The sequence below is a fragment of the Pipistrellus hanaki genome (assembly GCF_964339955.1).
Source record: "Pipistrellus hanaki genome assembly, chromosome: 6".
NCBI lineage: Eukaryota > Metazoa > Chordata > Mammalia > Chiroptera > Vespertilionidae > Pipistrellus > Pipistrellus hanaki.
In genome coordinates, this window is record NC_140508.1 from 48,440,355 (window position 1) to 48,455,311 (window position 14,957).

A 14,957-nucleotide genomic window follows, 5' to 3' on the forward strand; every position below is an offset into this window, starting at 1 on the left:
AGCACCAGGATCCCAGCTGTGTTCACTTAGTGATAACAATATAGGCTCTTTCAGGGTGCTTTATGTATTGAGGTCCATGCTTTGGCAATTGAATTTAATCTACATATTCATTAAAAGAATCTTTAAAAATATTAGGTATAGATAGCTAACAGGATTTCATAACATTTAAATTAAAATTACATGAAAAGCAATGCCAATCATTAGGCTAAATTTGCATTTTATCAGTAGAATAATGAGTAAAAGGCTGGATCACAGAAGCAACAAATAATATACCTGGCCAAAATTTATTTATAATAAAACAAAATTCTATAAAGGGTACTGCTTGCCTATTCTTATTCATCTTAGACCTAAGGAACTTGGCCATTGTGTTAAATTAATTCAACCTCTACCTTCATGCCCATTTTTTAAATTAAAGGTAGGATTTATTTAACCCATCACTGTATCATGATTACAATAGAATGATTTTCCATTAAGTGAAGCCAAATTTTAGAAAGAGTTCTATCTACAATTTAATTCATAGTACATTAAGCCTAAATACAAATACATATTATCCTATATAATAAAAGGTAATATGCACATTGTCCCTAATGGCAGAACTACTGGTCGCTATGACATGCACTGACCACCAGGGGGCAAATGTTCAATGCAGGAGCTGCCCCCTGGTGGTCAGTGCTCTCTCACAGGGGGAGCTCTGCTCAGCCACAAGCCAGGCTAAGGGCTGCTAACAGGGTGGTGGTGGCAGGAGCCTCTTCTGCCTCCATGGCAGTGCTAAGGATGTCTGACTGCAGCTTAGACCCACTCCTGAGTGAGCCTAAGCCATCTGTCGGATATCCCTTGAGGGTCCCCGGGCTGCCAGAGGAATGTCTGACTGCCAGCATAGACCTAATCTCCCAGGGAGCAGGCCTATGCCGGTAAGTGGACTTCCCACAAGGGGTCCCGACTGTGAGAGGGTGCAGGCTAGGCTGAGGGACCCCCTCCAACACCAGGCCAAGTGCACAAATTTTCATACACCAGGCCTCTAATTAATACTATAACAGAAGAATTCTGATTAACATTTTCAATTAATCCTCCCTACAGAGCTTTTTTTTTTTTTTTTACTTTATTGTTCAAAGTATTACAAATATCCCCTTTTATTCCCCATTGACCCCCTCTACCCCACTCCCACCCCCTTCCCAGGCCTTCCCTGCACTATTATTTTTAATATTATTTATTATAATCAAGACAATAATTATTCTATGGTTCTAGCTCAACTGTTCATTTTTTTCCTGCTGTGCTAACCCCTCATTATATTTTGCACTAGTATATTTATTCTTGCTTCATGCTCTTAGTCACATAAGTTATAATAATAAAAGTGTAATATGTTAATTGGATCAGACATCTTTCCGGATGAAGGGCCTGTGAAGGAAGCCAGGGTCCCGGGTGCCAGCGGGAAGCTGGAGCTGGCAGCCGGGGGAAGGGAGGCCCACTCTTGCAGTGGTGCTTTCTCTTGCAGATGATAGGAAGAGTTTCTGAAATTTGTTTTCTTCTCAGAACTTTATTTCCTCACTAAATTAACAACTAAACTAAAATCAGGTATTTTATATGGCAGAGTTGCACGTTTCTGTCTCCATGCGACCATGCCTTCATTCTAGCCAGAGGCCACTGGAAGCTATACCCTATTTCATACCCTGAAGACTCAGAAATTAAGAAACAGCAAATACCCAACAACAGCACACTTATCTTATAGCAATCAAACATTCTTCTGCCAGGAGAATTTCTAGAACACTGCAATTTAGTTACTTTGGCAACATATCACAGAGATTTAAAGAAAGGTCTTAATTGTGGATAAACCGAAAATGTTAATTGTGGGATTAGAATGTATATTCCAAGTTCATGCTTAACATCTTGAACATGAGCATTGTATCTATGGAGTCAAAGAAAAAGGACAAAATTTTGCCCTTGGAATCACTGACAAATTCTTATAAAAAGTTTAAAAAATGATATAATTTTAATGTTTTTATCAGTATTTATCCTGTATTTCACTTTAGTACCCTCCAAATATTCCACGTAGTCATTCTATTTCTACTAATTGTTCATACACACTCAACTTCTACATATCTATATCTATATCTATTTATATCTATATATACATCTATATCATCTATACCAAAGAAGTTTATATATACTTTTCCTTTGTGCTTATGTTGACATAAGAGAGGAGAGTTCCTATATTCAATTCTCTATGTCTTTCCTGAGGAATCTCAGGAAGAGTTTCATAACTGTCTCCTCTGAATATGTCAAAGAATTAGGTCACAGTAAATATCTCCAAGGTCTAGAATAAAAGTCATTAAGCTCAGCCCATGCAGAAAAGATTATCTGCGGGAAAAAATAACTAATTTTATTTATGCTTATTCTTGAATTTTTGTTATCTATAAGAATATGTTCATTTGTTTATCTTTTTCCTTATATTTTTAATTACAGATGCTCTGATGTTACATTTGAAGATGTTAGCTGACACTCTTAATTTAAGAAGCGCAACTGTCATTTTATTTTTAATCATTTTCTCCAGAAGTTCTCTGTGTGGTTATATCTGATGGTTGTAATATTTGTTGTGTGAAAAAGGTTAAAAAGAGTCCTCCAAAGTAAATTGCTGTTCTTAAAATAAGGTTATCTTATTTCCAAGTGCCATTCATTTTTCCAAGAGGCTGCAAAGATTTTCTTTTGATTTTAATAAACAAGTACCCTTCATTGAAATAGCTCAAACAACTCAAAGCAATTTTCTATAGCAACTTCATATATTTTATTGATTTTGTACAAACAGAAATTTGAAGGACTTCTATATTTAATACTGTGTTAAAGAACATACAATGTTTATTTTGCACCTTCAACTGTATATTAATATCCGCTGATAAGAAAGTAGATAAATTTTACTAAGAGATAACATAGCTATATGAAAGTGAGAATTAATGCTGGAACTCTCATATGCAAACATGTTGATATAAAAGCAAATATCCAATACATAATAGAAAGGAAAAAAAAATCAAGATGATTCAGAACCTCAAATGTAAAAAAGAGTTTAGAAGGTTATAAACATTCTCTAGAGTAGGGGTGTCGAACTCAATCAGAGAAGGGGCCAAAATCTAAATTCCAGCCTAAATCGCGGGCCGAATGGTTTACTGAACAGTCATAAACTGACAATGTCATAAACTGACAGCGGAGTGCAGTGATGACAGCGCGGTGCGGGCCACATTGCAAGGCCTGGCGGGCTGGATTTGGCCCGCGGGCCTTGTGTTTGACACATGTGCTCTAGAGAGTTTAGCACTAAATGTACTTTACTGAATAAAAGTAGAGAGAAAATACTTGTTTTTTCTATGTCCTAAATCATAATCTTTCTGTGAATTAGTAAGTCAATGTATACTTCTTATTTATAGATAGCAACAATGACGGGGTACTTATTTATGATTCTCAAAACCTGCAGTTAAATCCCACGAGATATGTTTTCTTTGGTCTCCTGGAGCTTTAGTGCCAAAAAGGTCTGACAGTCCAGCTAAGAAGCATGACCAGGGGAAGATCACTGATCAAAATGCACTGAATAATAAATATTTCCAAGGGGAGGAGAAAAGAAGTGTTTGCAAGAAACTTCTAATCCAATAAAAAACAATCTGCAGATACCATACTGTTGGACACACAGAAACGTAAATGAATGTTAAGTAATGGATAAGAAGCACTATGGTAGGGGAGAATGAGACATTTTATGAGCTGGAAATCATAGACGGCTAACAGAGGAAGTCCAGTATAGAATGACCTGAATGAGGAAATAATTAGTATGCAAACATAGGAGATGCCTACAGAACCACATTGAGAGGAACCCCAAGGGGCATAATACGCACGTGTCCTAAAATAGCAAACAGTACCATTTGGCTAGAATAGATGACTTTTAAAGAGGAATAATAGAACATAAAGTTGAAGTGGGCAACTTGAACATTCAAAGGAAAGCATGGAGTGTTAAACTACCAGGTTAAAAGTTTTTGTTTTTTTGTTTTATGAGGGTGCTTAAAAAAATTTTCAAGTGAAAGTATTCTTCTAGAAGTAGAGTATAAAATGGGTTGAAATGAGGGGGAAAAAAGAATAAAAGAGGCCTGTTCAGAAATAGCTATGTAGGAGATTTGAAAGATACATGGTTATATAATTTTCAAATATTTCCCTTTGAATGTACAGCTACATAATTTGGAAGGAAACAAGAAAAATAAAGGAAGTTATCAAATAGGATATATTCTTAGATATAAAAAAAAAGAGTATTGGAAAAATCAATGTCATTTATTTATAAATAGCAAACTTCAAACCTGAATTTTTGAAATACAAAACTAATAAGCCACATAATTTGAATAACTTGAATAGCTTCATGCTTTCTATAATTACCTTATTCCAGTTAAGATATTGGGAAATCAGAAAATTTTTCAGTAAAGACTAAAAGTATGCTTCAATTAACTGTAGTATTATAATTCTTCAATTTAAGAAAATATATACAATCTAAACTGGATATAAAACCATTGTTATTAAATAAGAATATTTTACTTTCAGTTTCAGTTAATTTATTTGACTATTTGTTCATTTTGAAGGGAGAAACCTTTGACAAATACTAGTTAGATGCTTTTTTTCTGATAACTTAGTAATCTTCGAAGTTTGAGAATGGAAATCAGTAAAAAATAATAGACTCCAGCAGCACCAACCTTTATTAAATCTGAAGATCATGTTTGCTTTAATATACCTTCCAAAATTAAAAAAAAAATGTCTTGGCAAGTTCTAATTTCAGAATTATGTTAAATTAATCATTCAAAAGCTTAAAACAAATATTGTCTATTAACTTCTTAGATAAATGACTAAAATACACAAAGGGACATTTTTGTAATATCTGGCACAAATGCAGAAGTTACTAAGTGATTGGCATAGGTCAGATAAAATAGAATTTATTTTAATAATTATTTTTAGCCTGTGGAAAATTTCTTCAATAACTTGAGACTATTGGGAACATGTAAGTATACTACCTAGCCTAAAATCAGCTGACACAATCAAAAGGCCATATGCCTTTGCATTCACATATTTAAAACTTTACAAAGCCAGCTGGCTCTATTTCATAATCTAATTACACACAAAAATTTTCAGCTAAGTATTGCAATGCTTGCCAAAGGTTACTTAAAATATCTTCATTCTCCGTAAGCTCCCAGTTACTGAATTTGCATGTTTTAAAACTCCTATCCTTATACTTCTTTGTTTTCCAATATCAATATTTTAATAAAATATCATTTACTTCACCTAATAAATTTTATTCTGCCTAATACGTTAGTGTAGATGTTATGTAAATGATAAAGCAAAATAATTAAGTGTGGGCTACATATGCATATAAAGAAAAGAAAGAGAGAAAGTTTCATATTTCAATATGCCATTATAATTTAAAGATATAATACTCAGCCAACAACAAAACTCTTATTTGACAATGAGGGGACATATATTAATGGCATGCATATAGCAGAATTTTTATCCTATTAATGCCTATTCTCTCCTCAGTGCTGAATTTTGGATGATAGAAGGCGTTCTGGATGTATCTGTTATCTAATCCTTTCTTTTTAGTTATAATTCCTTTGGTAAGATATTATGACCTAGTCCTTAAAATTTGTAAAAATCCACATTTTCTGCTCATATACTGTGATTTTTATGAATTTCTTTACAAAATTACCTTTGGTCATGGAATACAAAAGACAAAAGTGGAAAACTGATGTTTTATTTTTTCTCTTAAATATTTGAATACATTTTCATAAAATTATATTTTAAAAGAACCCTAGAACCTTAATATCTTCACACCCACCATAGGAAGACAGTTGCATTTATATACTAAAGTTATGTATAATCCATTTATGCTAGAGAAGAGGATAATAAACAGCATTTAGAAAATAAATAGAAAGTATTTTAATGGGTACATGAAAATGTTTACTTTTTTAAAAAGTTCTTTTAGGCCATTATCGCATCACCCCGACAAACACCAAGAGCATTCCGCAGCCCACACGGTTCTCTGGAGCAGCTGCTGAGGATGAAGGTGGAAGACACTGGCGGTGTTCAGCACAGGCACCAGGTTCAGAGAACATTACTGGATATAACTGAGGTGCTAGAATCTTAGTCCTGCATGAGATGGATTCTTCCTTGTTGACTGGCCCCTCTCCTCTCTTCTGGGTGATGTCAGAATAGGATCTGGCTGATGTGGTGCAGATTGCAGTAGAAGGCCTGAGTCCCCATCACCCCGTTGTGCTGGAGAATCGTGTGGTGACAGAGGAAGATGAACCAGCGCTGAAACGCCAAGGATTAGGGATCAATTGCTAGGACCCCTCAATAAAGTCTGTATTCCATTAACCAGGCAACATGCTTGCGATTAGAGAGCATTGAAGCCAAGCTTGTAAATCATTAGGAGAAAAGCTGATCTGGTCACAAACAAGCAGAACAGTCCCATCCAAGTCCCCATGGTGGCAGGCTCCCCTCTCGGTGTGACACAGAGGTGCAACCAAGTTCTGGGGCTCAGCAGAACATCACTGTGGTGAAGGCACCCGGGCAAGAAGACAGCCGCCAGAGGATGGGAGGGTGGGTCCGAGGCCAGAGGCCCCCTTTCCACCTGTGGACAGTCGGGGAGTCAGAACATCGGAAACATCACCCTCATCACCCGGGACTCAGAAGAGGACTACCCCCAATAGCACCTGGCTGGGGGACTAGGACAACCCCGAGGAGATGTGGGTGCGCTGCGCCAGCATCCCTTCCGACACACTGCACATCAGCACCCACTACCGCGCGGCCAGGAAGAGGGAGAAGAGGGTGTTGATGCTGCTGGACTACCCCTTCCCCCAGGAGGTGCAGCCGCCTCCTACCTCTGGGCCCGGAGAAGCATGGCAAGAAACAGCTCGACGCCCCTTACCAACTGTGGGATCCAGTGTCACCACTTCTATAAATTTGAAATCATGGAATCTGACTGGTACCGAATCAGACAGAGCATCGACTCCAAATACCGACAGCCTGGCGGCGGAAACAGCGAGGCCAGAGCCTGGCGGTCAAGAGCTTCTCCCGTCGTCCTCCTCCTCCTCTTCCTCCTCTTCTTCTTCCTCCTCCTCCTCCTCCTCCAGGGCATCAGAGAGCCTGATGAGCATCCTCCAGTTCAGATAGCACAGCCACAGGCCCTGCACTATGCCCTGGCCAATGCCCAGCAGGTCTGGATCCATTAGGTTAGAGGTCCAAGTAACCCCACATTGCTGAGTCACCTCCACATTGCTCAGGTGCCTCAAGGAGAGCAGGTGCAGATCATGCAGGACAGCGAGGGCAATCTACAGATACACCACGTGGGACAGGATGGGCAGGTGCTTCAGGGGACCCAACTGCTAGCCATGGCCTCCTTAGACCCCACGGCCACAGGCATGGATGGGTGACCTCTCCAGGGCAATGACATCCAGGTCCAGTACGTCCAGCCGGTGCCAATGACTGTCCACATCACAGCAGGCAACTCAGACAGCTGAGACCCTGCAGCCCAGCCTGCAGCCTGAATTGCAGCTTGAGCACAGAGCCATCCGGATCCAGGGATGCAGGACAGGCTGCCTGACCATGACAGGACCCAGGGGGGAGCCATCCTTGCTCTCAGCGCCTGCTCCAGCCAACCACCCAGTTCTGCACGCTCCTGGCCCCATGGCTTCCAATGGAGGTGACTGCACGTGTTCTGTTAAAGCACACCTAGAGCCTCGTCCACAGGGGAAAGTGTCCCAGTAAATAGAAGAAGACATCAACAGCCGCCAGCCCTGCCAGAAGACCCCTTCGTTCGAGTCCCACCGTTGGTATCTAGAGAAAGAATGGGAAGCACAGTGTGGATTGCGTTAAGTTCACACAGAAGATCAAGAACTACAATATTTTTCTCTGTTTAAACAGCTTTTTAAATTTGCTATGGTGTTGATAACAAAAAAAAAAAAAAATTGAAGAAAAAAAAAGGAGTAGCAGAAGCCTTTTGCTGTGTGCTCTGTTCAGTGAAATGAAAATAGGTATTTGCAGAGACAACCAATATTTTGATGGAAATATTGCTTACCTACTTTTCTAGGGGAAATGCTCTCAGCACTGTAATTAAGCATTTTTAATGAAATAAATGTATTTATGACAAAAGTGTTATTTTTATATTTTCATGATTTTATGATTTATCTCTTTAAATGAATCAATTGTGGAAACTTGAATAGGAACTCCTTTTGTACTTCTTGTCTATATTTTTTTAATATATTAAATTGCATATCTTAAATGTAATATCTTAATTATTTTAATTTATGGGGGTGATTGTACAGTTACAGAATTTAGAGAAAAATGCCCACTCTGCCTTTCTATAATACTTTTCTAAAGTCCTGATTCTACTTTCATTGCCTGGATACTTGAAACATAATGGTGCTCTGTTACTAAAAGTACTGCTCCATGGTAAGCTAATGAAGATAAGATTCATGCTTAAAATGGACTCTTAAGCCATCTCTCTACAATTCAACTTTCCCAATCCTCAGTTAGGGTCTAACTGAGCTAGCTACACATTCTTATCACATTTCCTTCTACACTTTGTAGATATTTTTGTTGTTGTTGTTGTTGTTGTTTTGTTTTGTTTGAGACCAGAAAGGCTCTCTTATTTTACCCCAAATATTTTGCATCCCTTTAAACCTCGTGCAAACCTTTTCTCTTTGATAAAGGATCTTTCATGCTATTCCCCACCCACCCATCCAATAATCTCTCTCTTCTCTAAATCCAGTTCTTTTGGCCTCTATAGCTCATTTGGGACTATTTGTTTGTTATTGCTTAAATTAGATGTTATTTACCTGACTGCATATCCTAGAACACAAGACCTATGTCTATTACTATATTCTACCTGCCACTCATATAAGCTTAATGGGGGTGAATAGCTTTATTGTTCCAATTATCCTTAAGTGTATATATTTTCCTATGTGGATTTCTTTTCCATGTAACCTATGAATGCAATATTCAGGAGATTGTCTCTTAGGAAACTGGGCAACCATGTTATATCCCAGTGAACTGTTTAAAAAAAAAACTTTTGGCTTTATTCCTCATAACCAATTTAAAAAAGAGATGATTAATTATATAAAGTAATTATTTATTAAATTGAGATATAATATATAATACATATACTGTATATTTGTATATATAGATGTTTGTACTATAAATATATAGATATATATAGACATCTATATATATATCTATACATAGATGTAGACATTGTATAGATATACAGATTAGATATGTATAGATATATAGATAGATACCTGTAGATACAGATATATATAGATAGAAATGGGCTTGTATAAGAAAATCAAACTAATTTGATGATATTTCAGAATGTGCAGGAAAATGTCTCCCTCTTCTCTGAATCTTAATATAAGCAGCATTGCTCCTTGAAATGCCTTAAAAGAAAACAAAATCTCAAATAAACTTAACTAGAATACAACATATAGTGCCATTTTAAACTGTAAGGCCCTATAAAAATACTGGTTATTATTTTCTACTTATCTTTTCTCTAAGGTTTAAGTTGGATAGAATTATGTTATCACTATTTTCAAGATAGAAACTGTGTTCTGAACAAAAGAGGCACTCAAATATTCATATCTATTTTTTTATACAAATCACCTTATCTTTGCATTGTTTGGTTATGACTGAGAGGTATAAAGGGAGAATCTGAGGATCAGAGAAAATGGATAGCTTCAAATTCTAATGTTACTTCTTAAATTTAATAGACCATTTAAAAAAAATCAGCCTTTTTAGAAAATATAAGTAAAATCACCTAGCATGGTTGTTATCAGATCAAAAATAAGTTATAAAAACACATGGCACTATGTGTGTTTCAAAAAAATACTTAACAAGTAAGAACTATTAATACTATTTGCATTGTCTTTTGAGAATGACTACATTAATTTGAAATTCTATTTTTATCTACTACATAATTTCCCTTATCTCATCCAATATCCAGACTAAATGTAACTCATCAGTATGTCAATTTGATCTCTGGAGGTGTTCAACATCATGGTATTTCAAATTGTATATTCTGTAATTACACCCTTCTAAATCAAATGCACTTTATGCTAATTTAGCACATTGAAATTTTATATAAAAGTGATGAGCCAAAATAGACTGCTCAGGGATTATAGATAATGACTGATTCGTTATTTCATTTAGCCTCCAAATGCTTGTATTTGTTATAGGTCAGACATTCTGTCAGGCAATGGTACAGAGGCATAAAAACCACTAAAACCTTACCTTTGGGCATATCTCTGTCATATTGGGAAAAAGAGAAAATATATAGATCAATTTATAGATACCATCTTAAAAGTGTGGCAGGTTCTCATGAAGACCCAAAGAAAGGAAGAGTCATGGAGCACTCCACAAGATATCTTGGGTAGACGACACAGTAAAAGACTTGATGCCTTAGGACCACAGATTGTCAATTAGACAAAGAGAAGTAGAAACATGCTCAGCGAAGTTCTAAATCAGTACTAGTGGAATGGGAGGCCTCTCACCCAGATGCTATAGCAAAGAAATTTAAATGACAGCGTACAAGACAACTAAAAATAGCAAGGCAATCTGAACACAAATATGTTCTCCTCCAGCATCTCATCCAGGGTAATTGTGACTTAGATGAGAAAGAGTTTAAATTAAATTAGTGCAATACTATGAAATACTGCCTTTACTTTTATTTACCCAAACACGAGAAAATATATAAATCTAAATGACAACTAATGTGACATCAGTACTTATTTATGTAGTCACAACACTCAATAAGTATTCAAAACGTCTCTAAGAAAGGTTTGTGGTATATGTGTGTAAGTATATAACATATTTTATACTTATAAATGAGGTAATGAAGGCCATTCTAAAAACAAACTTTCTATATACAAGTTTACCTTCGCAGAGGAAAGAATGCAACCCCCAACATACAGTTTGTTTCTTCAAATCATCTTTCCTCCTATCTGAATGTGTGCATACTATGTAGTCTCCATTTTCTATGTTATTAGCATAGCCAATCACTTCAACTATTTTGCATGGATTTGTCAGATATTTGTGTTTACCAAATACCTCCTAATTAATGTGCAAGACATTAAGTTAGATGCTGGGAGAGGTCAAGATCGATGACTCCACACTGAGAGTTTTAAGCAGTTGCCTAAAAATAATGTAGCAAGTTAGAAAATTGTAAGTAGAATAAAGAAAGCCAAGATGGATAGAGAATGACAGTATTATCTGAAGATTTTTATTGTTTTTTGTTTTTTTTTGCCTTTGAGCATGTCTCTGTCTTATTGAGGGGGAAAAAAGGGGGAAAGGTATAGTGCAATATATAAATACCATCTTAAAAGTGTGAACAATAATATCTTGAGGACTTTTTTATTTTTATTGCTCAGATTTTATCATATAGATCTATCATCTGTGTAAAATGAAAAACATGAAATTGAAATCATTTTAGATCTAAAGCTTTTCCTTCCTTCATATGCTGTAGTGGAATGGACTTTTAGTTGCTGCATCTTCTTAAGTATGTGACCTGTCTGAACGGCAGCCCAATGTTTGATTCCACCTTCAGGGATGTGGACATCAGACAGACGTACAGGGTTCTCCTTTCCTTTGGACCAGCAGCTGCAGTCATCAAAGTAAGAGGTGCCCTTCCAATATGTTCAACCAAAACCTTTCGCAGCTAAGCAGATGGCAAAGCTCATCGACTATGCTGACAGTTTGCAGAAAAGAAAAAAAAAAAATGAAAGCCTTACTTGGCCAATCCATGCACTGCTAAAAATCAGGAAAGAGTAAGAATATAGAAAAGTCTGTGGTCTGGGGGGGAGGAGAGGGGGATGGAAATATATTTCTAAATGGGAATCTTGTCTAACAGGGTTGACAAACCCAAACTCAAAAGTCAAATAGCAAGCAATATATAATAATAGTAACTAGTTCAGTCAGATTTTAGAAAAATTAAATTCAACTAAATAGGAGAGTTTAAGATGCAAAACAATTGAAAAAATCTATTTTAAATTGCAAATTTAGGTTTGTTCCTCCCATCTCCCCCCCACAGGAAGAATTGAGGATCCACTTATTTTCTGCTCCTAATAGGTTATAGATATTTAAAGTCATAATTTTGCCCTTGTGAATTTACAATGTTGGTAATATTTCAAGTCCATGTAGGGAATGTAATCTCATTTTTTACTTCCCTTATTAGTTTGAGATTTTTAAATAAATAAGGGTTTTCTATTACCATAAGCTAATGCCTTTCATTTTCTTCCTTCTCATCACTTAGTAATTTTAAAGGCATTACTGCTGTTCAGTTATTTTCATAATCTCTTCTTTTCAAACGCACAAATTCCCTAAATGAGATTTTCCAGAATTCTACACTGACTAGGACATAGACTCCATGACAGAAGGGAGTGGTGCTCTGCTCATTTCAATATTAGCCCCTGGCAGTGTCTTACAGGTGGAGATATTTCCCCTCTCCTTTCTAGAAATAAGGTATTAATATCAAGCTACCTCTACAGTGTGTTAATGGATTCCGATCTTCACATTAAAACTAAGACTATAATTTTAAATTCCATCTTCATGTATTTATAAGGTGCCCTTGTAAGATGCTTGCATTTCTCTTATCTTCCAGACCTTTTAGGCAGGAAAGGATTAATGAACCTAACTTCTCTCACACACAGGGGTGAAATGGACGGTTATAAAATCCTAGTGGGAACCTGATTTATGATAGAGAAGAAAATATACTCGATTAAAGACACAAGTCTTTATAGTGTTCTGCCTGCAACTATTTAACCTCTGGGTCTCCCCTGACATGCAGACCTGGGAGCAGACCTTGTTCTAAGATCATTAAGGGGCCTCACTATTCCTTCTCCCCTGGCCTGTTGTGAGAGGAACAGACAGCCACTGTCAGTCAACATGGTACAAGGTAATGGAGGTTAAAAGATCCTCCTGACTGGAAATATCTATCAGATCCTGCTTTGTTTTCACAAATCCCCACATCATTAGCCCCTTTAGTGCCCTTAAGTGCTTTTTAGCTAGCTGAAGACATTATTCAAGTTGAAAAGGATAATGAATTTTCTACCAAATTGGCTGAGATATGTTTACCCAATTATCTATTGCTACCATCCCCAGAAGAACCTTGGAGAAAATAAAATAAGAAGATAGAGTAGGTGATAGAATAAGATAAGAAGTTTCCAAGAGTACTGATTGTTATCAGACAGGGTAAATGTCCTCATTTCTAACCAGAGGAAAGTTCCAGTGAGAAAGTATGATTAGAAGTATTTATGAGAAATGGATGGATTTTATGGAGCACGTTAGGGGTGTCAGTCAGCCAATGACAGCATGGGGTTTTGCACACTTTTTAAAAAAGAGGTGAGTGGATCCACTGTCTCGACCACAACCTATACTTCTCCTTGGAAGACAAAGGGAGAATATTTGACATATGCATAAATTGAGAAACCCTTATATCCTTTCTGCAACCTCCAACATTCCCACATTACTTTACAAATATCATCTATATATCCTCCAGGGTAACTGGACTTATGGGCAGAAGTGAAAATGGCCAGACATGGGGATGGGCAGACATGAGAATGGGCAGAAGAAAGCAGAACAGGTGCTAGGCAGGAAGAATAAGGAAGTGAACTGAATCATTCACCTTTTAAGATCATAAAGGGCAATACTCCTTAAATACATAGAACATTATCATTTTTTTTTTTCTAATTCATAGCAACTAAGGGGAAATTACCTTCTAGAAGAATCACATCCTGCTCTTTACTCTGCATGCAGTGATTATTTGGTGTTAAATCATGTACGATAGCGCAATAATACATTTACTTTAGTGAGAACTGAAAAGAATTACTTGTTTAACCAAGGGAATGATTTCTGGAGAGAGGAAAAAAAAAGAAAGTGGTTTTCTTAAATTAGATTTTCTATTTGCTGAGCAGAACTTTAATTATGTACTTTTTTAGCCAACAGTCAGCATTCTTTCATCGAGATTTTTAAGCAGAGTTTAAAGATAACAGAATACTTATCTTGTGGTAGTGGCATTTTGAGAAACTTTGCTTTGTGCACAGAGATTTTAGGCTAGATTTCAACATTAAGCAGTTTTCAAGAGAAAACATGAGCATTCACAATTTATCTTGATTCAGAGGGGGTTTGCTTATAGGTGGAATTGTTACATTGACCCCCTGAATGAAGTCCTTAATAAGTACGTGGCTTTATGTATAAAATGTTATTTCTGCATGTATTATTATATTTTTAATGTCAGCTAACATTCACTCAGTTAGGCTTGTACTAGGGGCTGGAAGAATAAAAATAAATCAAAACACCTCTGTCTTTGAGTAGCCTCACAGTCTAGAAGGAATAATGAACATGAAAACATGCAATTTTAAACCAGTAATGTAAATAAATGATCTGCAAAATGTTAGAATTTCTAAGAAAATGAAAAGGCTGATTCTGCCTCAGGGGGAAAAAAAAACATGAAAGGCACATAAAGTCTATTTTCTGGGCTGATTTGAGAGAAGCTTCCTTGTCATGGTGGGGATATCAACAAAGACAAAACTGTTCTAATTTGTTCAACAAAAGGGTCTATGCCTAAATTAGGAAAGCAACTGCTTGGTGAAATGGAAACTATAGGAACAGTGTGACATGGCAACTACGGCAGCTACCTCCCTAACACAGTAAGGAGAGAGAGACTGCACAGCAGATATACTGTGAAATATAAAGAAAGCAGATTTAACATGTTTGGAGAAAAACAAATTCCACCTAATATCCTCCCGTAAACTCTGTTGGATGGGTTGGCCAAGGAAAGCCTTCCTACAGGGGACTCAGGCTTGGGAGGGCAAGAGCTAAGTGTGTGTTGCTTGAATACTATGAGGAGTCTAGGGACACAAGTATCTATTGAAGCCTAGAATGTCAGGAAACGAGGTTGG

The 14,957-nt window shown here is 36.7% G+C and overlaps 1 pseudogene across 1 annotated transcript; it reads left to right on the plus strand.

The window, feature by feature from the left end:
* The first annotated feature begins 905 nt into the window (after positions 1-905).
* Positions 906-7,773, plus strand: LOC311624841 (protein BANP-like; annotated as a pseudogene). The gene is made up of 3 exons: positions 906-911; positions 5,990-6,136; positions 6,220-7,773. The product of its transcript is annotated as a protein BANP-like (transcript).
* The last annotated feature ends 7,184 nt before the right edge of the window (positions 7,774-14,957 follow it).